At 39.8% G+C, this 26,504-nt stretch overlaps 1 protein-coding gene and 1 long non-coding RNA gene across 6 annotated transcripts in view; one reads left to right on the top strand and one right to left on the bottom strand.

The window, feature by feature from the left end:
- Positions 1 to 4,806: 4,806 nt before the first annotated feature.
- Positions 4,807 to 26,504, top strand: part of CNTN4 (contactin 4) — a 1,016,652-nt gene continuing 994,954 nt past the window's right edge. For all 5 annotated transcript variants that reach the window (XM_017881656.1, XM_017881655.1, XM_017881658.1 and 2 more), the window contains exon 1: positions 4,807 to 4,991. The gene's annotated coding sequence lies outside the window, so the exon portion shown is untranslated. The remainder of the gene's footprint in view (positions 4,992 to 26,504) is intronic.
- The window catches only part of LOC108535579 (uncharacterized), a 40,461-nt gene continuing 29,987 nt past the window's right edge, over positions 16,031 to 26,504 (bottom strand). Inside the window, exon 3 of the long non-coding RNA XR_001887274.1 lies at positions 16,031 to 16,255. This is a non-coding gene — a long non-coding RNA (uncharacterized LOC108535579). The remainder of the gene's footprint in view (positions 16,256 to 26,504) is intronic.

Raw genomic sequence — 26,504 nt, 5'->3', positions numbered from 1 at the left:
AAATGATTTGATGAATTCTGTATAAATTGAATGTCTCTAAATTGACTCACATACCATATGGGCGGATGTGGCCGTTTAAAGGAGACATTTGGTACAGTTGACCCTCATTATTCACAGATACCATATTTGTGAATTTGCCCACTTGCTAAAATTTACTTATAACTCCAAAGTCAATACTTAAGGCACTTGAGTAGACACTTGTAGACACATAGAGGTATTTGTAGATGCACAGAGAATGAAAATTTTAGTTGCCCATTGCACACATTCCCAGCTGAGATCAAGCAAAGAGATGCTCTGTGTTCTTGTTTCAGCTCTCATATTCTAAAAAAGTCTCCTTTTTGCAGTATATTTAGTGCATGTTTCTCAAATTTTGGGTTTTTCTGTTGGTGATTTTGCTACTTAAAATGGCCTCAAGCATAGTGCTGGAGTGCTGTCTAGCATTCCTAAGCAAAAGAAAGCTGTGATGTGCCTCACAGAGAAAATACATGTGTTAGATAAGTTTTGTTCAGGCAAGAATTACAGTGCTGCAGGCCATAAGTTCTATGTTAATGAATCAACAGTATATATTTAAAAAGGTATCTTTATCAGTTGGTGAAAATCTTGTTACCAGAGGCTGTCAGGAACATAACCCTCTATTGTCTCCACAGTTTGTAGTGACTTTATAGAACATAATTACTGAGGACTACGGAAATCAACTATAAATACTTTTGCAACTAAAGACCTTTGGAACAATTATTTTTGGATTTTGTATAAAGAATCCAAAAAAATATGGAAAACATATGGCTAAGAAAACAGTTGATTGATCCCCAATTCCACCTTATTATGTTTAAATTTGGTGGGTATCTCACAGCCATGTTTATAAAGGAATCTTGGCTGGGGTGTCAGGCTTCTAGTTTACTTTGACTGTATCTGTCAGTCTGTGTCGCAACCTTCATGCCAATTAACTGTGCTTTTGTGTGCTAATTATCATTATCCCAATATGGGCCCATTATTAGTCCAATGTCCTTAGTTTAAAGCTTAAGTGTCAATCAGTCACCTAAAACAACTGCATAGGAGGAAGCTTTGCAAGGCTGGTCTGAAAATCCTTAGCTGAGTTCTATTTTATTACACTGCAGTTCGAAACTGAACACAAACCTCTTCTTGATATAATTCTTTATTAAAATACTAATTTATCTACTTAATTAAAGCAAACTTGGGTTTATATTTTAAAATCAGAGATGGGATACCAGTGCTACTTTATGCTTGAAGATCTATTCAGGTACCTACACATTAAACAAGTAAAACCGTAATTATAAAACCTACATATTTTTATCTGATTGAGTCACTCCTGCCATTGAACAACCTTATTCAAGTCATTTAGAACAAAGAAAGATGGTATGTATGAGTTTTTAAAAATCCCACTGGATGCCAGGAGTAAGGAGAAAATTGCATCAAATCAGATGTGGTCAGAAAAGAGGTATTTCTTTTCCTGTGATACTTTTCCTCTTTCCTCCTCTTATAGTAAATCCCCACTCATCAAATCCTCAGATGTGTAGAGAAGGAATAGGGCAGGCGTAATGGGGGAGTGGGAAAGAGAGAGGTCCTTTCTGGAGTTTGCAGAACTGTTGCATGCTGAGTAAAACCTGATGATGTATTCCATTCATGTCGCCAAAAAGTCAAAAGCAGTTTCAGCACTGATTTCCCTTAAGGGTTATCAGACCTCATTCAATTGGTTTAATGAGTGTAAGAGGTGACCTTGTGTCCATGTAGATACTCCCATATTAAAAGACCTGGATGTAAAACTTCACATATGTGTAAATAGTTATTTTGGAGGGTGTTGTGAGGGTTATTGCAGATCTCTGTTCAGGTGCTACTCAGGCTAAATGGGCAGGAGAAATTTTCCTCTGTGTTATAATGATGATTATTTGCAAATTACATGAGCACTAGTAATTCATTCATGCAATGATACAGAGCTGGGTCTCAGTGCAGTGGTATTGAACTTGCTGCTGGCGGCGTTAATTGATTCATTTGGAACATTACCCTCCAGAGTATCCCAATCACAGGTCCCCTGATCAAGAAACTGACATGCAGCCGGGGTCCTGGATATGTAGAGACACACGTGTGAGGCTACTGTCATCAAAATAAACCATTTCTGTCTCCTGACAGGGGCTGAGTCTATTAGGAACACTCCCCAATCCTGGGAGCTTCGGTGAGAGGCTTTCTATCTTGGCAGAAGTGGCAGCTGAGCATCGCTTCTTCCCTGCAGGATGGAAAAAAGGGACTGGATTATTGGCTGCATTTTAAACTAGCTGCTGTTTTAGAGAAAATGTTGGGGAGGTACTGAAGAAGCTTAGCATTGGATCAGTGGGGTGTGTTGGTGAAAAGAAAATGCCTCCTCCTAACTTAACATTTAACTGACATCCCCTCAACATGACCCAAATCTGTCTCTCCAGATACACAGTGCCTGTTTTCCTAACTACATGGTGAACTGTGGAGCAAGTCTTGGTCATGTTTAGTTTGTTTCCCAGAATCTACTAGAAGACAATGCCTACCATATAGCAGGCACAGAATAAGGGCCAAAGGGGAGAATGGAAACAAAATATATACATTTGAAATTTAGAAATACAGTTAAGGGTCTTTGCCTGAAATTGTCATACAACTTTGAAAATTGCTTCAATTTATAGTCCCAGTGGGGAATGTGACAGCATATTTTATTCTTTGTTCTTTTCTGAAATTCTGTGTCCAGTCTAAAACATGACATTTCCCTTTAATGTGTTAGGAGTATGCATGGTTACACAGGAATATTTTCTGGAGAACTTCTGGTGAAGCATATTTTGATAAACGATCTTACTAAAAGTTATATGTACGTACTTTTAATTGACTAGTTGCAGGAAAATAATCGAAAAAAATCATACGCAGTACAGGTAGTATATCATGGTTCTGGCAGAAGCACAAAAGCCTTCGAAGTGAGTAGGAACCTGGGAACCATTGATCGTCAGTGGCTGTTTACCATGGAAAACACCTGCACCACCAACATTCCAGTTTTGCAAAAGTGCCTTTATTACAGAAACATAGCAGGCAAGGAGGGAGGAAAAAGCCTTAAAATCTCTCTCCAACTTTAAGTAATCAGGAAACTTTGGTGGGGAGTTTGGGGTGGGGATGGGGGTGGGGGTGGTAACTTCTTTCTTTAGCATTAATCTCAGCAATCATGAAAGTCATGGAATTTCAAGTGATGAAAAATTTGACCACAACAATACCTATCACTAGTCTGGATTTGCCCACTTCCAGAACAGGAATTATAAAAATAATAATTAATTTTAAAAAGCAGAAGACAAAACACAAAACCAAACCAAACCAACATTGAATGAACTAATAAAGTTGCTGGGGATGGGGTGGGGTGGTAACTTCTTTCTTTAGCATTAATCTCAGCAATCATGAAAGTCATGGAATTTCAAGTGATGAAAATTTGACCACAACAATACCTATCACTAGTCTGGATTTGCCCACTTCCAGAACAGGAATTATAAAATAATAATTAATTTTAAAAGCAGAAGACAAAACACAAAACCAAACCAAACCAACATTGAATGAACTAATAAAGTTGCTGCACATACATGTTGGAGTTGGATGTTTATTTGCTTACTACAGTAGTTTAAAAATAGTTTTCCAGTTAACATCTTTTACACATAATGGAGATGTCAGGGTAGGTTTACATGATTGTGTGAGTGGTCAGAAGTTGTTTATGTAGCTCTGAACTGCTGAGAGATGAGCAGGAAGACCTGGGTTCAGCAAAACCCCTGGGGCTTTTTCTCATAGAGAGAAACAGAGGCTCCTCTGGGTTGCTGGAAATGCTTTCTAGACGAGTTCAACTGGGTTGGCTTTCCTCTGTCTGTCAAAGTCACTTTGCACAGTGCTGGTAAGGGGCTGGGGCATTGCAGCCAATCTCTACGGTTACCCTGAGGTTTGGAGTTGGGGCGAAGGGAGCCACTTCTGCAAGGAAACATTAGATTCATAATGTAGAATGACTATGGTAACGCTGTTCAAAGCACATTCTTTCGAATAACAAGGCTTTCAACATGCCCCACCCCCGCGACCAAGACACCACAAATTGATCCTTGTACCTATTTTACAGCAACTGTTCCCTCTGACCTTCCCCGGCCCCCGCCCCACATTCCAACCTGAAAGCATGTTGCATGGATGAGACTTCAGGTCTGTAACGCAGCCTGTCTAGCCAATGTCCTTCGCCTAAGGACAGGCGGGTAAAAACCTCCCAAAGCCCCTCTTCTGGCTTGAGTTCAATGCCACCCGCCCACCCACATTCTCCGGTTCGACAATTTTCAGCCCAGACGCAGAAGCATTTGTTTCCCTGGCCAGTGCGCCTTAACGGTCCCCCGAATTTCGCGTCTCCCGGAGGCCAGAGGTTTGGGTACCAAGGAAGGTCGCGCCTCCTTGTGCCCCGATATTCGGGTTGCAAACGAAGGAGACATCGTCTCGGCATATCCCTAGCCGCTGAACAGCACAATCCCTACGTCCCTGCACGTTGATAATCTCCTCTTGCCTAAGAATCAGGAGAGGTGCCCTTTCCTAATTTCGCGCGTTGGGGACCTGGGGCTGCCTCCTCTCGGCAGCACCTAGCAGGTGCTGCGCCCCAGTGCTCGCCTCCTTCGGTCGCGCACTGAGCATGCCCGGCTCCGCTGCGCGCGGGCTCCGGGCCTCTCGCGCCTCTCCTCCTCCCCTCTCGTCTCCCGCCCCTACCCACCCACCCGCGCCTCTCCCCTCCGCGCACTTCTCCCCTCCCCGCGGCTAAGGAGCCGGCAGCCTGAACTCCGGCGCGCCAGGTTTTTCCAGCCGCCGCGAGCGCCAGGAGGGAGGGGAACGCCGCACCAGACAGAGCACTGGGTTCAACACCAGGATTGGTTACAAGTAGGGAGCTTTCGCCACTACACCGGGCCCCTCGGACTGTGCCGGCGGAGCACCCGAGGCTCTCGCCAGCCCAGCGCCCAGGTGCTGAGGTAAGTGAGGCGCGAGCTGTTTGGGTCCGGCTCCGGCGTGGGCGCGCAGTGTCCCGGGGACCCGGCTCGCGGATTTCGGGGGAAAGGGCAGGGTCCGCGCAGGCTGCCTGAAGGACAGAGAGGCTTCCTGGGGCTCTCACTCCTGCAAAGCTGGACAGCGTCTATGGGGCCCTACAGCCCAGAGCCTGACAGCCCTGCAGGGTCGGACCAGCGGGAGCTGAACGCCTGAGCCCAGAAGGAGTCAGGGCCCCGACGACGCCACAGTCACCCCACAGCGACCCTTCTTCTCCTTCTTAGTCAGAAAATAAGTTTGTTGCGCTGCGAGGCAGCCACAAAACAAGGAACCCAGAGCCCGGAATGCTTCGGGAACCCTTAAAATCAGCTCCTCCAACGGGTTCAGGCCACTGCCCCTTCTCCGTGCGCCCTCACGTGAGCTCTGGCGCCGGGTTCTTGGCGGGGCTTTTCTTCTGATAGCCCACTTACAGCCCACAGCAGAGGGAGGCGAACTTGGGGTTTGAAGGGAATTGGGACTAAAGGAACAGGAGCCCGTAGCCCTGATGGAAGGAGCCGTGTGGAAACAGACACTGATTTTTGGAGCGTCCACTGTGTGCCAGGCTAGGTGCTAAGCGCTGGGGCTACGGCGGCGAGCGACAGACCAGGTGCCTGCTCTTATGAAAGGTACCTGGCTTCCCCAATCTCTGCCAGGGGAGCTTGTGGGGTGGCATTCGTTTCCAACAACTTCTGGGGGATTTCCAGTTTCTTTTGAGAGGCAAGACAACCGTCTTGTCTCCTCCCCGGACCCAGACAGCAGCGAGCTGTGCGCCAGGCGCCCCATAGACACCAATCCACTGGCGCTCCTTCTGGAACGGAGGGCTCAAAATCTTCGTACATTTTCTCTCTTGTGCTTCGTGTATATATTTTACTATTTATGAAAGGTATGGAGGTGAGGGTAGGAGGACGTGGGCTCCTGAATCTCTCTGAACCAGCCAGAGAGTCGGCTGCATGAAAACATTTTGCAGCACAGCGGAGCTCCTGCGAGGAGGCGGCTTCGCGCATCGAGAAGATAAGGCGGGTTGCTTGCTGGCCAGGGTCTCCAGATTTGGTGCGAAAAAGCTTGCGGAGGTTGTGTAGGGCGAATCAGTGTGACTGAGCACCTTGGGTGTGTGGTCTGCGTGGAGGAGAGTGGGCTGAATCTTGAGGTGTGTTGGAGCTTTATTTGTAAAGAGGAGTTCCTGAAAGGAATGTTCGTGGAACTTTTTCTAGTTTTCCTGCTGGAATCAACATAGGGGCGGGGACATGTTTGTCAGAATCACAGTGTCATTTAATTGCATGGGAAGCTCTTGCAGTTTACTGTAGTGGGAGCTGTATAGTTTAAGGAGTAACGCCACGTAACTGAATCGTTTGGACATCTACGTAAGATAATTTGGAAAGTGTTTGTACTTTTTTTTTTTTTTTTTGAGGTTTGTGGTTTATGTCCTTTAGGGAATGGGGTAGGAGTGTAAAGACTGTGTAGGTGCGTATGAGCAGGTCCACACAATAGCGTTCCCAAGTCTGGCTAATAGCAAGTTTGTTCTGTCTTTCTCTGTCTCTACCCAAGTGGGTGAAAAAGAACAGTGTGTCATGTAGACAGGCACCTTGGGGTGATTTGGGTGGCATTCATGAGAAAATTCACATGTTACCCGTAAGTTTATTCTTGCTATTTTTATCTTGATTTCTTTAAAGATTTTGTGGGAATCTCTGCAATGGGTCGCAGGAGTAGGTAAGATTGTAAGGATCAAAACAAGTTTCATGAGAATATTATTTTTGCTACCTTATGAAATAGCTATTGATTTGTTTGTTGAAGCTGGTTTCAGCTGCTCTGTCTTGTTGAGGAGAGATGATGATGATAAACCTCATTGTTTTTCCATCTGAACCCTGGGAGGTAGCTGGCAAGGATGGAAAAACTGATCTTTTCAGTTAAAGACTAAGAGTCTAAGAGAAGTGACTTGTTTAAGGGTGCTTGTCAGAGCCACATGTAAGTTTCAACAGAGGTAGATTTTCTATTTGCAGTTTTTTCTTTTCTTTTTTTTTTTTTTAACAACGCTTTTCAGTTTCTTTGAGTTGTAAAACTTTTCAAGTCAGTTGGGAGTCAATTCAGTACCTTTCTCCATAGTCATTTCATATTGGCAGATAATTAAGAGTGATTAGAGAACAAACCTTTCAAATGATGTTGGATTTTTTATCATTCAATTATTTTACCTACTTCTTTCTCCTTTTTGTTCAAAAGTAGGTCTTCTGATTTCTTTTCCGCTCTAAGCACTAAATCTTTTGGCTGCAATTTTTCTTCTGAAATGTGTACAGGACATCCATTCCTTCAATTTAGGTCTTAAATACAGCTTCTCAGCAGAAAATTCCCATGCATGGTACTGACTTTTCTACAAGTTTGTTTGATTATGATTTTAACTTGTTGGTTCTTCTTTGTTATGTTTGAAGACAAACATAATATACATTAGCTTCAATGTCTCTTATCTTAAAAAATTAATATTTTGTACAAACTTGCTTTTATATTGTTTTCGTTGAATGAACCTATTTTATATGATAGGCGGGGGTTGTCTCTACACACTGATTTTTTTGTTCCTTTTGTTCATTTTCCCTATAATGCTGTTTTAAGCCTAGTGAAGGAGGCAAGGAGGCAGGATTTACTGCCTAGATTTATCGATCTTCATATTATTATTGTTTACTATCAGAAGATATCAATAACATTTATTTATAAACTGAAGACATGCTGTTATATGATACACTACTTGTAAAACACACAGAAAAAGAAACAAAAAAAGATGAATAAAGCAAAAATTATGAAATAGAAGTTCTCATGCTGTTGTTATGTATCCCAGTGGATCGTTTTGCACAGCCGCTGGGGTGTATACCACACTTTAAAGATCACTGCCGGTTTGATATTTTTAAAATCTTTCTCTCCTTATCTCTGCTGTGCCGTTCGTTATCTCTGATACTCTAGCCAGTTGTAAAACTGCTACACTTCTATACCTTTTGTAAAAAATAGATTAAGCACACTTGTTGTCCTGTCATGGACTCATATTTGGATAGAATGAGCTATAAGGGATGAATGTGTTTTGGAGATGTCATCTTAGATCTCCCAAAGTAGATATACAGGTGAATTTTTAAAAATGGAGTTTTAGTTTAAAGATTAAGTACCAATGGTCAGGAAGTGAAGAATCCAAGGAGTAAATGAGGGAAGATCGGAAGGACACTTTCCACATTGCAGTGTTGTGTAGAGGCTGGAAAGTTCATAAATCTTGAAGCAGATTAACCCAGATCCAAATCTGGCTCCATCATTTATGACATTTACAGTACTGGGCAATGTAGTTCCTTAATTTCTGTGAGCCTTAGTTTCTTTAGCTATAAAATTGGGATAACATCTATTTTAAGGCATCATGATAGGGATTAAACATGAGAGCATGAGTCCACATGGGTCAAGAGCTTGGCTCTATTAGATTGGCTTTTTAACAGCTATAATGGATCCAAAAAGGATACTGCCTCAGATGTGAAATACATTTATTTCTTGGTTGTATGAAGTCCCAGAATGGGTGATCATGGCAGTACTCCTTCAAAGTGTGATTCAGAGACCCAACCTTCATCTGTTCTGTGCCCTTGCCATCTTCAGCAGGGTCACTGTGCCTACTTACATCAAGCCATTGGAAAGAGGAAGACTTGGAAGGATGTTAATTGCCCAAAACTGGAATGAGTGCATATTACATTTCCTTACGTTGCACTGGCCAGAACCCAGTTCTTTGTGGATGTATGTTGTTATTAAGGAGGCTGGGAAATACAGTCTAGAAGTGTTATCCAGGAAGGAGAAGAAATTGTTGGGGGAGCAACTAGGATTCTCTGATGTTTTATTACTATATGTGATATTTCTTCCATGTTCATTGACTGTTACTTCCCTTTCTTCTCCTAACCCTTGTTTTTTTTTTTTTTTTTTCTGGTAGAAAAACTGGAATGGATACAATAAATAATAATAGAAGCAGTTAATACATACATAGTGCTTACTATTTCTGAGATACTTTTTAAAGCACTTTGCCCTACTTTGCCCTTCTGTTATTATCTCTGTTGTACAGATGAGGAAAACCAGGCATAGAGAAACTAAGTTATTTGTTCATCATAGCTAGTAAGTAGCAGAACTAGGATCTGAACCAGGTTCTCTCCCTCCAGAATTGATTTTTTTTTAACAGCTTTTTTTGCTTTTGTCTCAATACTTTTCTTATTTAAGCCACTGGACTGCTTTTTACTTTTGCCTATATATAAAAAATGTCGCCAGGAGAATTTTTTAAAATACTAAAGTAGAAAAAAAGGATGTAATCCGTAACATACTGAGCTTTGCAAATTTTTTTTAATTTATGTATTTATTTATCTTTATTTTCTGCATGACTAAGGGGACTGTATATATGTCCCAGGTACCCCTCTAAAAGAAAATGGTCCCTCTTGTTCTCATGCTGGCCCATTTCCATTAGAGAATCTGCTTCATCTTACGTTTCCTATGTATTTGTCTTTCATAAAAATGCCTGTTACAGTTTTGGTTTCCAATGGCTGCAGTAGAAATGTGTAGTGGTCAATAGTAAGAGTTTACTTTTTGCTAAGATAGTTGTTGTTCCAACATTAAAGAGTCAGTTTTTTCCTCTTGTTCAGTATGTATTTGTTGCATCTTCACAATTAGTTAATGATATATATCTTCTTACCATGTAGGTAGGCATAAATACTGTATACTTACCAGTCACTTCTTTTCCAAAAGACCCTGTTCATTTCCTTTTTAGTTTCCTTGAGCCTCATGTCCTGAGAAATTTGCTTTTTTTCTGAACTCCTTTCTTCCAATTTTTCCCACTTCTGTGCCATTTATGTCTACATGTGTGTGTGTGTGTGTGTGTGTGTGTGTTTCAAGCCCCTTCTTGTGATTTAATGGGGTTGGAGGGCTGGAGAGGTTTTCACATGGTTACTGTCGTGTTTTCAACCAAATTCCACAGGGTTTTGTAACAGGCTAACATGAGCTGCTGTAATAGATAAGCTCTTAATTTTCAGTGACTTATTTTAACTTTTTACTTCTTGCTCCTGTGTGATAGTTCAGTACTCGTACAATAGGTCCTGATTGAGTGGCTGTCCATGGGGTCATTCAGGGAATCAGGTTCCTTAGAGTTTTGTGGCTTTGTTTTTCTTTAAGTACCTAGAGTCCTCATCATTCATTCAAGATACAGGGTGTGAGGAGATAAATAACCCAGAGAAGTCTCATTGGAGGTTGTTGTAGGCACAGCCTGCAAGTGGTTATCATGACTTCTGCCCATATTCCCTGGGGTGGACCTCAGTCATTTAGACATCCTTTACTACAAGGGAAACTGAGAAGTGGCATCTGGCAGAGTGCCTGGGGGAGAAGGGAGAAAGGAAAACAGGTTTGGTAAATAACTAGCCAGTTTTGTCATAAGTTTCCAATGAGAGCATGTGAGAATATCAGCGAATTCTCTAGGTATGGGGAAAAGAGAGCATGGATTTTGGTTATTTGGCTAATAAATGCCCATTCCCTTGCTTCCTTTTAACTTTGACCTCTATTACTATCCCATTCTTAGTGCATATGGTCTGGGTGGGATTCCATTTCCCATTTAAGGATTGGAGCATGGGAACCAGGTCTCGTCGGGAAGAGCATTGACTTTTCCCGTCCACAGTAATTGCTTCTAGAACAGAACAGGCATGGCCCAAGTGAGAACCACTGCAGTGAGATGCTTTGCTTTTTCACGGTGGCTCTAGTTGGGTTCCATGCATGCCCTTGAACTAATTCCTATAGATAAGGAGATTAGAACCAGGGAGCATATGGGCCTGCCACTGCTACAGCTGTCTTACCACCGAAAAAAGAACCTAGAGCTGCTGGGGTCACCACATATTACTTGAGAATGAAGCCAACAGAACGGTAGCAAGGGGCATGATGGAGCAAAACCAGCTCCACTTGCATCATATGAGCCCGTTTATCTGGCTATGTCTAAGGTGAGTTAACCTGGTATATTAGTCTGTTCTCACACTGCTATAAAGAACTGCCTGAGACTGGGTAATTTATAAAGGAAAGAGGTTCAATTCACTCGGTTACACATGGCCTCAGGAAATTTACAATCATGGCAGAAGGCACGAGAGAAGCAAAGGCATGTCTTACATGGTGGCAGGCAAAAGGCATGTCTTACATGGTGGCAGGCAAGAGACACCAAAGGAGGAAGAGCCCCTTATAAAACCATCAGATCTCATGAGAACTCACAATCTTGAGAACAGCATGGGGGAAACTGCTCCCACAATACAATCACCTCCTACCACGTCCCACCCTTGACATATGTGCCTTATGGGAATTACGTTTCAATAGATGAGATTTGCGTGGAGACACAGAGCCAAACCATATCATTCTGCCCCTGGCCCTCCAAATATCATGTCTTTTCACATTTCAACATACCTTCCCAACAGGCCCCCAGAATCTTAACCCATTTTGGCGTTAGCTCAAAAGTCCACAGTCCAAAGTCTCATCTGAGACAAGGCAAGTCCCTTCTACCTATGAGCCTGTAAAATAAAAAACAAGTTAGTTACTTCTGAGACACAGTGAGAGTACAGGGATTGGGTAAATGTTCTTATGCCAAATGGGAGAAATCAGCCAAAATGAAGGGGTTACAGGCCCTATGCCAGTCTGAAACCAGGCAGAGCAGTTATTAAATCTTAAAGCTCTGAAATGATCTTCTTTGACTCCATGTCTCAAGATCAGGTCATGCTGATGCAGGAGGTGGGCTCCCACTGTCAGGGGCAGTTCCACCCCTGTGGCTTTGCAGGCTGTAGCCCCCCTCCCAGCTGCTTTCATGGCTGGAGTTGAGTGTCTGCTTTCATGGTGCACAGTGCAAACTGTCAGTGGATCTACCATTCTGGGGTCTAGAGGACCATAGCCCTCTTCTCACAGCTCCACTAGGCAGTGTCCCAGTGGTGACTGTGTTGGGGGCTCCATCCCCCATTTCCCTTCTGCACTGCCCTAACAGAGGTTCTTCATGAGGGCTCTGCCCCTGCATCACACCTCTTGCCTGGACATCCAGGCATTTATATACATCTACTGAAATCTAGGCAGAGGTTCCCAAACCTTAATTCTTGTTTTCTGCACACCCACAGGACCAACACCATGGGGAACCTGTCAAGGCTTGGGACTTACACCTTCTGAAGCAATAGCTTGAGCTATACCTTGGCCCCTTTTAGCTACAGTTGGAGTGGCTGGGACACAGGGCACCAAGTCCCTAGGCTGTACACAGCAGGGGACCCAGTGCCTTGCCCAAGAAACCATTTTTCCCTCCTAGACCTCTGGGCCTGTGATGGGAGGGGCTGCCACCAAGATCTCTGTCTTGCCTTGAAGACATTTTCCCCATTGTCCTCGCTCCTCATTACTTCTGCAGATTTCTGCAGCTGGCTTGAATTTCTCCCCAGAAAATGGGTTTTCTTTTCTATAGCATCATCAGGCTGCAAATTTTTCAAACCTTTATGCCCTGCTTCCCCTTTAAACACAGTTTCCAATTTCAGATCATCACACTCAAGTTTAAAGTTCCACAGATCTCTAGGGCAAGGGCAAAATTCTGCTAGTCTCTTTGCTAAAGCATCCCAGTTCTCAATAAGTTCCTCATCTCCATCTGACCTGGACTTCATTGTCCAAATCATTATTAGCATTTTGGCCAAAACCATTCAACAAGTCTCTAGGAAGTTCCAGACTTTTCCACATCTTTCTCTCTTCTGAATCCTCCAAGTCTCTAGTAAGTTCGAAACTTTCCGACATCTTCCTGTTTTCTTCTGAGCCCTCCAAACTGTTCCAGCTCTGTTACCCAGTTACAAAGTTGCTTCCACATTTTCAGGTATCTTTATAACAGTACCCCACTCTCTGCAGTACCAATTTACTGCATTAGTCCATTCTTACATTGTTATAAAGAACTACCCAATACTGGGTGATTTATAAAGGAAAGAGGTTTGATGGATTCACAGTTCTATATGGCTTGGGAGGCCTCAGGAAACTTAAAATCATGGTGGAAGGGGAGAGAGAAGCAAAGGTATTTCTTACATGGCAGCAAGCAAGAGAGACTGAATGAGCAAAGGAGGAAAATCCCCTTATAAAACCATCAGATCTTGTGAGAATCATTCACTATCACAAAAACAGCATGAGGGAACTGCTCCCATGATCCAATCACCTCCCATCAGGTTCCACCCTTAACATTGGGGATTCCAGGGATTACAATTTGAGATAAGATTTGGGTGGGGACTCAGAGCCAAACCATATCACCTGATGATTTTGCAGCTCTTCAGATTCATAAATTACCCTTTGACGTAAGCTGATTTGGGTTGGATTTTTATCACTTAAAGTGAATACTGATTTATTAGACCAAGCAAAAAAGAGGAAAGAATACTGGATAAGGATGGGAGTGGGGGTTTTATTTGTTTGTTTCCTTGAGCTCATCTTCTGTTACTTGGGTTGTGTGCCTAACAGTTCCACTCCCTCGTAATGCATCAGACTTCTAGTCAAGAACCATTTGGGCATATCCCTACCCAGGCACATAGAGCTCTCAGTAAATTATAAACTTAAAGGTGTTAATTATTCTCAAAGCTTATCTCTCCTTACAGAGTTATGGAAGGGAAATGAGGTGAAATCACATCCTCAGGCTTAATACCCTCTTCCAAGATTGCCTGTGGTCCCTCCTGGATGATGCTTTCTTTTCCAGCATTACTTCCCTGTTCCTATCTTCCCTCTGGCTTGCAAATCAACTGTAACAATCTAATCACCCATCCTGGAAGTTTTCATGTGACTTTTTTTTTTTTTCATTACTCTGTTTACACTGCCTGTCTGGTCTCCTCTTGCTGCCCTTTTCTACTGTGTTAATTACAGTTTGCACAATGCTCAACTCAAATGTCACTAAGTTAAGCCTCTTTCAATACTATTGAGGCATAAAGAATGGCTCCGTCCCCTGTACATACTCTCACTGTACTTGTTTCCATGCCACTGATATAATATCTGTCATGACAGTGACCATCTCTCTTGCTTTTCCCAGGACAGAGGGGTTCCCAGGATGCTGGACATTCATTTTTTAAACCAGGAAAGTCCTGATCAAGCCAGGACAAATTTGTTGCCTTGCCTTCTACATTGTAATAGCTCTCATTTCACATGCCACTCAGTATAATGGAAGTTCCTTGAGACGGTGGATAACAGCTTGAAGTTGGGAGGCAAAATTCTTACCAATCCTAGATCCATTTTGTATTAGTTGTGTGATTGTGAGCAAGTAACCTGACTTTTCTAGGTTACAGATTCATCATCTGTGTAGTGGGATAATATGTGTTTTGTAGGGTTGTTAGGTAATTAAAAGACATCATAAATTAAATCACTTAGTTTAGTGAAGGACACATCTATAACACTGTCTAAGGCACACGAGTTTTGTGAAGATTATGTAGAGTACTACATGCAAAGTACTGGTAGTACAGTGCCCGAATCCTAGTAAGCATCCGGTACACAGTTTTTGTTATTGATTATTGTTATTCACCTTTAAGTATCTCTTGCCTAAAACATAGTAGATGCCAAAAATACAATTACACTCGGAAAATATATGTTCATGGAGCATAAGCGTTGTTACTCAGAGTTTGTGGTAAGTGGGGCAAGCAGGTCATTAAGAGTGGAAATATTTGTGATAATTACTTAGTCTTTGAAACTTGAAAAAGCTGGAATTGACTGCAGGATTAGTTTCTTTTTAGAAACAGTTTGTTTTTTCTTGCATATTTAAGCCAGACTCAACAAATTTTCATAGTTTGGAAAGAAAATATTTTCCATATTTGGGCAGGGTCAATATCAGTGTGTAGTCCCTAAGTACATATTTTCATTATTTTATTAATTAAATAAAAGTGGCACATTTGGGGGACCAAAATGCAAATATTTTGTCTTTTTTTTGGTTCATAAGAAAATGAAGGTTAGGGCAGTAGAATCACTACTCCATTATTAATCATCATTCTATAATGATCTTGAGTTTAAAAATATCATACAAATTTTTTGTTGTTGTTGTTCTTAACCACAGTAACGTATTCTCTCTACCTTTGGGCTGAACTTTTGTGTATAAAAATACTTTGTACCTTGCACACTTGTATTAATATAAATCGTGAGTATCCATGTTGCCTGTGCCTTTCAGGTTTGTCATGGAAATTTCCAGTGAGAACAGGTGTTGCATGTGTGCTTATGCTGAGATGGGTCCAGTTTGGACAAGAAGACAATCAAACAAAACAATATGACTCAAATCACCAAGTATGTTCTGTAAGACTTGATTCTAGGCACACTGCCATCATTTTGAGTTGTACAAATTTGTATTGTTATCTATATTGTGATGGGTCTTCAACTACTAATTATAAATACGTCACTCATTTGATTAGCTATTAGCTAGATATTGATTCTAGACTCCTTACAGATTAGTGAACTAATTGGGAGTTCAAGCATTATTTTTAATGTATTTAATTGGGTGAATGGCAACTTTATAGAGACAGTGATTGCTTAAGTTGCACATCTAATTCTTAGTAAAAAAATTATAGTACTAACAAGGTCATCTAGAATTCTTGGATCTAAGTAATGGTAAATGAAGGTTTGTTTTTAATATAACAATAGCTTTTAAAAATGGATATCCCTGTAAAATGTATTCATTTTCTGCTTAAGCAGGTGACTAAATATAATTTACTTCTTGATGACATGGGATCACCATGATAAACATAATTTGGTAGTTTAGAATAGAGTATGGGCCTTGGAATCAGACAGACCTGGTTTGAATCCTTGTTTTGTCTCTTACTAGCTGTGTGATCTCAAACACGTTCTTACTTTTTCAAAGGCAGTTTTTAAAATCTGTGAAGTGAAATCTTACAGATAGGCTGTGAACATTAATGATATACATTTAAGACTTTAGGGCAGTGTGCATGGCACATTGTAAGCATTAGGTAAATGAGCCCTATACTACCATCTTTACAACTTAAACGGAACGTAGTATCCCTAAATGTTTTATGTATTTGTTGTTCATTGTTTCAACATTCTTTGACACATTCCTGTGACACTGGGGGATGCAACAGGATCCCATCGAGTGCAGCTGAAATGTTGAGACCAACACTGGTGACCTCTGTCTGCTTTCTGCTGCTTTTCAGACAATCGTCATATATATCTTTTGCTTTGGTGAACTAGCCTTTTCTACTTACTGTTTCCCACCATTTGTGAACTGGAAAAATAAAATACACAAGCTGTTCAAACATTCTTAGTAAGAGTAAACAGGTTCGGAGTGAGACTGAAGCGGCCTCTTTCTCCCCTCCCCACCTGTTTTGTGTGTGTGTGTGTGTGTGTGTGTGTGTGTGTGTGTGTGTTTGTGTGTGAGAGAATAATGGCATGGATGTTTCACATCCATTTTCACTGTACTCAGCTTTACCTCCCTACTTCCTGGCTGAGGTACTGAGAGTAAGATGTCACTATACCATAGCAGAAATAGAAAATAACCTGCTTTGATAATATTGTGACATGTATTTGTGATATGCTTTGCAGCAGCATCATGTTTGTGAAAATTCCTGTGTTACAGTGTGGAATGTTGGCTATCTTACCTGTAGTACAATAAACTTCATTCAAAATCCTGTGCTCAGAATAATACAACATGGTCTTTATGGTATAAAGAGTTTTTCTTTTCTATTTTTTTCAGCACGTTTCAAGGTCTTACCAGTTACTAGAATCTAACTTAAAAGCCTTGGTATTTTCCCTTCATTTTCTTTTTTAAACCCAGTGGTCAGAATTCCTGATATGAAAACAATTATGGATACTATTAAGGTGGCTGTAATGTGTATATACGTACTGTGAGGTCATTGACAATTTAGAGTTCTTTTAATTCTACTCAATTCTTGTAATAATTGAAATTCACCAGTATATTGTTGTTTATTGTATGTGGTATAAGTGAAATTAATACTTTTCTTTTAAACATTACTATTTTAGAGAAAAACCTTTTCCTGTTCTTCTGAATTAATGATTTTTTACAAATTTTTATAGGTTTCTTATAATGTGGCTATTGAAATCAACATATTAAGGTAAACTCTTAAGAAAAGAAATATAATATAATGTACTCCCCAAAATAATGAATCCCATGTTTTAGGTTGGTATTTAGTCTCCACAGCTGGAAAACACTATTTTATGTGATATATAGGAAAGGCTGGAGGCAGACTTGGTGATTTAGAATGACTCAGTGATTCATATCTTGTCTCTACTGCTTATATATTTAGTATATATGCAAATCTATATTAATTGTAGTATGGAACATTAGATCAAGTCATTTAACCTCTTTTAGCTTCATTTTCCCCCTACATATAATGGAGGAATTCCTGTAGAGTTGTGAAGACTAAAGTGACTTAATTGTATATACACATAGCCTTGTGCCAGGTGTATAATTAGACCATCCCTAAAAATGCTGCTTATCATTATGATTTTACCCTTTCAATGCATTTATTCAATATGACGCTTGTGTTGTAGATGAAATATGTGGATGTTATGATTTACAAATATGAAATTTCATTATTTTAAAATACTCTATAAAGTGATTTATGTTTGCTCCTGTGCTTTTATCTGCAGGATAGACAATGCAATCCTCTCTATGTAGAGACAGAGGAAGGCAACATTTCCATAGTGCGTTGTTTTATGGTTGACTATTATTGCGAGCCACTGTATCAGAACTGAGATGAGATTAGCACTATTTGAGATTTCATTTTGGAGAAATGGTTTTGGCTATGGTCAAGAATCTTATTTATTAGAAAGAATGAATTACTGAATAGGCTCTCATCTGTATTCTTTCTACTTCAGCTGTAGCCCATCTTGCCATCCTGTAAAAGAAATGCTGACATGTGACAGAGGAGAAATATAAAAATGTTGCCAGTTGCTTTCAGTCAAATGTGATTGAAATTTTATAAAAGATTTACACATTTTTTATTTGTAATACTGACAGTACTGGGAAATGAATTTCTGTTTACTCCAGAGAATAGCACTCACTTTATAGGTGCTTTGAATTTTAAAACTTAGCAAGCACGGCAATAATGACTGGTGTATTATTAGCGTGCATGTAAGAAGGAGTTTAACATATCTGAAGAGAAATGAGTTAATGTTATTTTACTTCCTATGTATTTTTACAGCCTTTCAAGAATGAAACATTGGTAGTAAGTTTGTTTTGAATGTTTCTCTGTATCAGTTGGTTTACTACCTATTGTATGGGATTCAAAGAATGTTTATATCAAAAACTGTTTTGTTTAGAGCTCATCATTAGACCTCATTACTTAGATGTCGTAATTACTTTTATATGTTTCTTTCTGTATTTCTAACACATACAATGGGAATTTACTGTTTTCCTTTTTTTTTTCTTCTGGTAAGTTACTAAGCTAACTCACATCAGTGTCTTAATTCCTGGAGAGAGACCCCCATCCGTTTATGTATATCCTATAGAATCTGATTATGGCCTCATTATGGAAATTGGCCTGACTGCAGGCTTCTAATTATTCATGCCCTAGTATTCTCCCCTGTTAGATAATTTCCAAGATGTACTCTGTACTATAGTTTCTAAGTAATTCTTCTGAGCACCAGACCAGTATTCATGAAAGACCTAAAATATATACTTTCAATGGAAAGGATGGTAGAAATTCAGCCAATTCTGCTTTCTTAGGCTTTTAGATTTTAAAAAGAGCTATAGAAATATAATTACACTGATGGATTTCACTACTCTCAATTGCCTGAATTACCAGGGTTGAGCAACTGAAGCGGGTGGAAGGGCTGTTTCCCTTATATCTGAATATAACATAATAAATAGTCCATCAATAGGGACTATTTGAGTTTGATATTGATCTTTGATGTTATGTATGCTGCATTTCATTGATTAAAAGCATGCATTCTAGTTGGGTCTAGATATACAGTCTAAGTACATGATCTATAGTTCAGAATAGAGTATCATTTATATAAGAAATTTGCCCATGGCTGTGATATAATTATAGCCCATTGATTGGCATCTCCAAGGAGCTTGTGAGAAATGCAGAACTTTTTTCCTCACCCAGATGCACTATATCAGAATTTTCATTTTATCAGTTGATTTTTATTAAAGATTGATAGACATTGATTTGCATTGTATTCTCAACTAACTGAAACAACTGGTTCCCTGCTACGAGGCCTAAATGTCAAGCATGTATACAGCCTGCTTAATTGTATAGTAAGGACCCAATACTAAAGGATGAAGGATGTGTACAGTTGAGTTTGGCCAAATGATAATCAGAGTCTATATCATTTAAGACACAGATACACAAATTTTCAAAAATACAGGTAGAATATAGTCAATATGAATGGAATAGACAATGCTTTGAAAATCATTGGAGGGAGGCTTTATCATTTGTGAAAACATGTTGTCATCAGTTTTTGCTTGAAGCCCTTAGTGGTGAAATAACTCAAACCATTTTTCCTTATGCTGAAGGTCGAGAACCCCAAGTATCACATCTACCATCGCACTCATCAATGTGATTGGTCAGCCTTTACTGAGGTCCTACATAGACAGTTTTAAAGTTAGACTTCTTGCACATACATAAGGCATGTTACTTGTGCTTTCAAAGAGCTTTTTGCTTGATGTAAAAAGAAAACTCAAATTACAGTGTGATGTGGAATATAATGGTGGTAGTTTCATTGAGATTATGGGAAAGAATTGATAAGATAAAGAAGAAACTTGAGCAGTTTTCAGATTGGGTTTGGAAAGAGCACTTAAGACAGAGGATGGCCAGGTGGCGGCTCACACCTGTAATCCCAGGAGTTTGTGAGGCTGAGGTGGGCAGATCACTTGAGCTCAGGAGTTTGAGACCAGACTGGTCAACATGGCAAAACCCCGTCTCAAAAACAACAAAAAAATACAAAAACTGGCTGGCGTGTTGGTGCACACCTGCAGTCCTAGCTACTCGGGAGGCTGAGGTGGGAGGATCACTTGAGCTAGGGAAGTTGAGGCTACAGTGTGCTGTGATCCTGCCACTGCACTCCAGTCTGGATGACAGAGCAAGACCTTGTCTCAACAAATAAATCAATAAATAAAATTAAGAAAGAGGGTATAGTATGTACAATGACCATGGACTTATGAGGAAAAATGGCAGAGAATGCCAAAGGTATGAGTGGATGCTGGGGTATGGGAGGGTGGCAGTAGGGCCTTCATTTGCACAGTGTCATAGACTAGAATGTGAATGTTATCCCAAGAGTTGGACCACCAACAAGCAATGACTGATTGTTGCATTATGGCATTGTGCAAAGTAGCATCTCTAGCAAATGGGACAAATTGGGGAATATGAGGAAATCGGGAGATACTCTTTATGTTGTAGAAAGCCATTGCAAGATTTTAAGGGGCTGGGGTGACATCAGATTGTTAACTCTGAAGGATCTGCCTGAATTCAGTATAGAGAACTGAATGACGGACGGGGGGTAGTATGTGGAGTGACATCCATAACCTGTCTAAGCTTTGAGATGTATGCCTGGTCTATGATTAGTTATTTTCTATTATGTCTCATGTTAATTATGAAGGATAACAGTCAACTGGGTATGAAAGTGCATTTGCATTTTATATATAAAATATTTATATTTGCTTAATGTATTTCATATTTAATTCCAGTATGCAAAGGGATTAACAAGTAATTTGGAGCTTCAATTAGAGAACCAAGAAAATAAGCAAACAACAAAGGTTATTATGTACATAATGAAAAAAAATCACAATGTAATTAAGTGCTTTTATATTGTAATATGAGAAGACATCTCATGTAGGTTGTAGATTTCCAAATGGACAATTTCAGTTGAGTACAAGGCACTCTTTTTTTTCCTCCATTTAAAAACATTTGAATGTTTTATATGGCAGAGGTTTATATGACAAGGTAGACAGTGCTGATCTGCTGACCAATATATTTTCTAGCATCATTCTATGTTTCTCTCTTGTGACTGAGGTGCATTCCTTTGCTAATAACATTTGCTGTCCTTAGACATTATTAAAGGAAATTTAATGCTGTTTGACAACATTTCAAGTAGTAGCCATTGATATTGTAGTGGACATTTATTTTTAATCACAGGAACAAGTTTTCTTTTCTAACAGCAAAACCTCTTCCACTGTTTGCAGTCTTGTTGGATGATGAAACCTCAGCCCACCCTCCTAATAGGAAGTGGACCATGAGGCCTCTCTGATGAGCCTTCAGCCAGGCTCTTCTCATTGCTCCAGTACATCATGCAGGCCTGTGACGGAAGTTGCAATGATCAGACCCTCTCCTCATATGTAGAATCTTGGGCTCAGTAACATAAGGATGAAGAAATGGTTAGTAGATTTATGCTTTTTGCTGTGTCAGTGTCCTGGCCCGACTGAACATGGTGTGTGGTCCAATATTAATGGTATCTCTACTGAGGGCTTTGGAGCTGCTTGGCCTTCTAGTTCTTCCTTCTATTTCATGCGATCTTAATATCCTTTTGATAGTCTCTTTTTGCTTAGGTTACCAGAGTTGGTTAATTCTTGCTTGCAACCAAGGAACTATAAAGAGAAATGGAGGTTTTTCCAAGTAACCCTGTTTATCCTCTTAGCTTTCTGTTAGGAACATCCACAGCACAAGACACACAAGTTACCTTTTCAGCATGCCTTTTGAGGCCTGTCTAGGACTTTGGAAAATTCATCCCCTTAAACAGCCCATGGCATTTTCCACAGTTTATAGTAAGTACTCACATCTCTGTATTCTGCAGAATATAGAAAGGTACCTTGTAAACTAGGTGTGTAAATCTCTCGACTTGCTTTTTAAGTTGTGGTGTTTAGCTTTATTCAAAGGGAATTCTAACATTCCATACAACCACAGCTGCCATGTTGCTTCTTTTAAAAGCTTGTGCCTTCTCTGAATAATTCATATTGTCCAGTGCCTTCAGATTGTTTCATAAAATCAACACCTAAAAAGTCCCTTCTTGTTCTAACTAATACTTAAAGACTCTTTTGCAAATGTGTTTCTAGAAATTCTTATCACAGTTAGGGTGGGCATTTAGCTTTTTGTGCCTAGCCTATAAACTTGGTCTTATTAACTCTGGGAACCATGAGTCTTGATATTTATGCAGTGATACTTAAATATTTCTCTAAGGTGCTTTATAGTAACCTGCATGTAAAGCCTCTGAGTTTAACTTGGGCCTGGCATTCATAATTGGGTTGGACCCCAATACTAATTATCTTCAAATGCTCTTTCATACATAGCCATCACCACTAAACTCTTACTCAGCTAATGTTAGAAGCAAAGCGTTGCAAGAAGCCTCATATCTAGTGTAAAGACCCGTTCCTGTCCCCAGCTTGGAAGTGGAGGAGGGGGGACGTGTTTATGGAACTAAATATAAACTCTATGGGGTAATTGCTACAAAATATGATCCTCAGAAACACCTGGGAGCTTTGAAAGAAAAGAAAATTTCACAGCCGCACTCCAGATAATACTGAATCAGAGTGTCTGGGAATGAGTTTTAGGAAACTGTAGTTGAATAGGCTCCCCATGTGATTCTGATGTTCAGCCAGGTTTGAGAGCTAAAGCATGTTCTGTGGAACACTAATTCTTCTAGGTAGATATAAATAGGATTCCCTTTGAAAATGTTCTTAACAAAAATGAACTTAGGAAATTCAGGATTTTAAAACAGGTTTTCTTATATGAGAATTTTTCAAAATCTTTATGTGCATTGTGAAATGCATGTTTCTAAAACTTACTTGACTATGGAACAATCTTCCTTCTCTATCCCCCCTGCCAACTTCCTACCCAACACAAAGACTCTTTACTAAACATCTAATGTTACAGCTTTCAGCCCTGGCTGCTCATTAGAATAATCCGGTTAATCGATCTGGGGTTGGGGTGGCTTCTGTGTGGGAGAAACAAACTCAAAATGCGTTTTTGTGACCAAATGTGTGGAGGAATCCCCCACACATCAAGCAAGCGATCAGTTTTCCAGCAGACACTAACTCAGTGTCCCCTAATTCAGTTCAGTACTGACACTCTCTACCTAGAGATAGTTTCAGATCACAGAGGTTGAGGGCTCCATCCCACAAGACTGTCCCCCACTCCCAATGCCAAAGGCAAGCCTCTGGTTGCCTGTTTTACTGGCACTTCTAAAACGGACCAACTATAAGTTGGTGTTCCCACAACTCCCTCCTTGGGTTCATTTAATTTGCCAGAGCTTCTCACAGAGCTCAGGGAAACACGTTTACTGGTTTATTATAAAGGATGTTACAAAGGATACAGATGAAGAGATTCAGAGGGTGAGGTATTGGGGAAAGGCCCCGGAGGTTGCATGCCCTTTCTGGGCACACTACTCTCCAGGAACCTTTTGTGTTAAGCTGTCTGGAAGTGCATCTGAATGCTGTCCTGCATTTTTCTGGAAGCTTCATTAGGTAGGCATGATTGATGAAAGTATTGGCCATTGGTGATCAACTTAACCTTCCGTCCCTCTTCCCTTCCAGGAGGTTGGGGGAGGGGGCTGAAAGTCCCAACCCTCTAATTTTATCTTGGTCTTTCTGGTGACCAGCCCCCATCCTGAAGTTACCTAGCAGCTGCCAACCATTCATCTGCTAATTGGCATACAAAAGATTTTCCTTTGGAGAGTCCAAGGATTTTAGGAGTTTTATGTCAGGAAATGGGGTGTAGAACAAACACATATATTTTACCACTTCACAGGCTAATGGAATATTTTAAAATTTCCCAGGTGATTTTATTAGACACACAGGGTTTAGGATCATAGATACAATGTAATTTTCTTTGGACTACATTTTGGATAATTTATTTATTTAACAATGTGTTCCACATCACCCAGTTTTTTTAGTTTCGCATCTGTCAGGTGGTTTTACTCAACTTATATATGTATCATCATATTTTCAGAGTTTGTTTTTAAATATCTTTTTTTCTGATTACGATAAAAACTTTTTCTTAGAAAAAATACCCCAGCTATTACAGACACTCTTAGATAAAAATACATTGGTTGTCTAAGTGAATTTTAATCATAATGAGTAGTATTAATTGAACATTTACAATGTACCAAGGAAGTCACTAAATGTTTTTTATTATATTATCTCATTTAATCCTATGAGCTAGATGCTGTGATGACCTCTGAGTCCTAAATAAGAAAACTGAGAATCAGAAATTAAGTTATTTGTCTTGGGTCATGCAGCTAATAAATGTCAATACTGATATCATATCAGATCCCAGGTATACCTGATTGTGAACTAAAGCTGTTAACCAATTTGGAATCCTGGTTAAGACAGAGGCTTTTATGTTTAGTGATCAATATATGCTTAAAACCCCTTAGTATGTACACGTGACTTTCTGAAGCACATTTTATTGCAAGGAAGGTGAATCTTCATAAATGATGGGGGTTCAGGAAAGTATTCCAAATGTTAAGAACCATTTTAAAATGGGAAGATTTTCAACCAAACATTTGCATATGAATGTAAACAGAATTTTTGTTGTTATAGTAGATTGGTAATTTGTGCATGTAAATTATATGTTATTCATTAATCTGAATGTATTTGAATATTCCAAATTCACTGTTTACATATATTTTTCCTACAGATAGGCTTCCAAATGTTGCTAAACTTCCAGAAAATATCAAGTTTGATGGTTTTTTTGGTTCCTCTGGCCAGAAATTTAAACAAAAATAAAAGAATGATTTTGACTACTGGCAATAAAACTCAGTGAAAGGCATTTATGTACGGGTTCAAATGCATGCTTATTAGTCACTCAGAACATGATGTTTCATTTTAAAAGTACATGCCTTTGCATCTTGTTATGACATTTAGAAAAAGTTTTCAGTTGCATGTCTTTCATTTTTCCAGAGAAGATAAATTGACTAATATGTAAATGACATTACAGGGTCCAAGTGTGATGGTTAATTTTATATGTCAACCAGGCTAGGGTGGTCAAATATGTCTGGATGATGCTATGAGGATATTTTAAATATGAGATTAGCATTTAAATCAGTGGACTTTGAATAAAGCAGATCCATAATGTGGGTAGGCCACATTCAGTCAGCAGAGGGCCTTTAGAAAAAACTGATCTCCCAGGAGAAATAATTCTGCTAGCAGACAGCTTTTGGTCTCTGGCTGTAACATTAAGTCTTCATTGCTTGTCCAGCCTGTTAACCTACCCTGCAGATTTTGTGCTTGCCAGCCTCCATAATCACGTGAGCCAATTCCTTAATGTGTCGCTTTCTTTCTGTCTCTCTGTCTCAGTGTATACATCTAGTCCATCCTATTGGTTTTGTTTCTGTGGAGAACCCTGACTACTACACCAATATTCCTTATTCTTCCTGTGTAAGAAAGTTTTTCTAGCTGCTTTTAGCATAATTTTATTTGGATGTCCTTATCCACAAAATCCACTGTTAGACTTTTGCAGAATGATAAGCGATGGATCATACCAAATACTGAAATCTCCAACACTACTGATGTTTCCCCAGGCATTGGGCAATTTCGTAGATGCCATATAGAGTAAATGGGTACACAGAAAGTTCAGAGATGAAATTTGTTACTCCCTGGAAATTTGTAGTGGTATAGGCTTCCGGGTGTGGTTTTCATCTTCCAGTCCAAGTAGGATAATTTAAAGAAATGGGAAAATAGTCTCTTTCTATAATCCACTTCATTTTTCCGTTTAACCTACAAATACCAAGTGCTACGAAGCCGTAGGACCAAGCTAGGTCCTATGGGTGGAAAAGAAAAGAAGGCAGACATGGAACTTGCCATCATAGAGCTTAGGGTTTGGTAGGGGTTACCCGAAAAGAGTTAAACAATTAATACTTAAAAAAATTATAAACTGTATAGGGACTCTGAAGGAGAAAAGGAAAGTGCTGAGATGGAGCAAAATGTGGGCAGGATCTAGTGTAGGTGGCAGAGTCAAGAAAGGCTTCTTGGTAAATGTGAATTTTGAGACCCCCAAACTTGAGATGAAACTAGCCATAGAAGGGAAGTTGTATGAAACTAACCAGGGAAGAATGTTCCAGGCAAACAAGACAGCATGTAAGGGACAGTAGGCAAGTAAGAGCTTGACTCATAACCTGATTTAAGTTTTAATGTACAAACAGTCAAGTTGTCAGGGGTCAGGAAATTCTTAGACTAAGCTGAGTGAAGGAGGCTCTAAATAGAATCATATAGGATAAATAACACTGGGTACATGAGGATAGTTTAGCTGGATTCTACTTTGAGAGTACGTTAAAGGAGAAACATTAGTTTCACACTTCACTAGTTTTTAAATGTTTAACTTTCATATTATTTAAACTACAACATGAGGCATTTAGGATATATATAATATATATCCTATATATATATTATATATCCTATATATATATTATATATATATATCCTATTAGGTTTTACTCTCTAGAGAACCCTAATGCAGATTTTGGTGCCAGGAGTGTTTCTAGAGGAACAGAATATTAAGGATGAAGTTCTTTCATTG

The sequence above is a fragment of the Rhinopithecus bieti genome, unplaced genomic scaffold (assembly GCF_001698545.2).
Source record: "Rhinopithecus bieti isolate Rb0 unplaced genomic scaffold, ASM169854v2 scaffold_12640, whole genome shotgun sequence".
NCBI lineage: Eukaryota > Metazoa > Chordata > Mammalia > Primates > Cercopithecidae > Rhinopithecus > Rhinopithecus bieti.
Note: the sequence above shows the minus strand (reverse complement) of the source record. Positions and strands in the feature narration are given on the sequence as shown.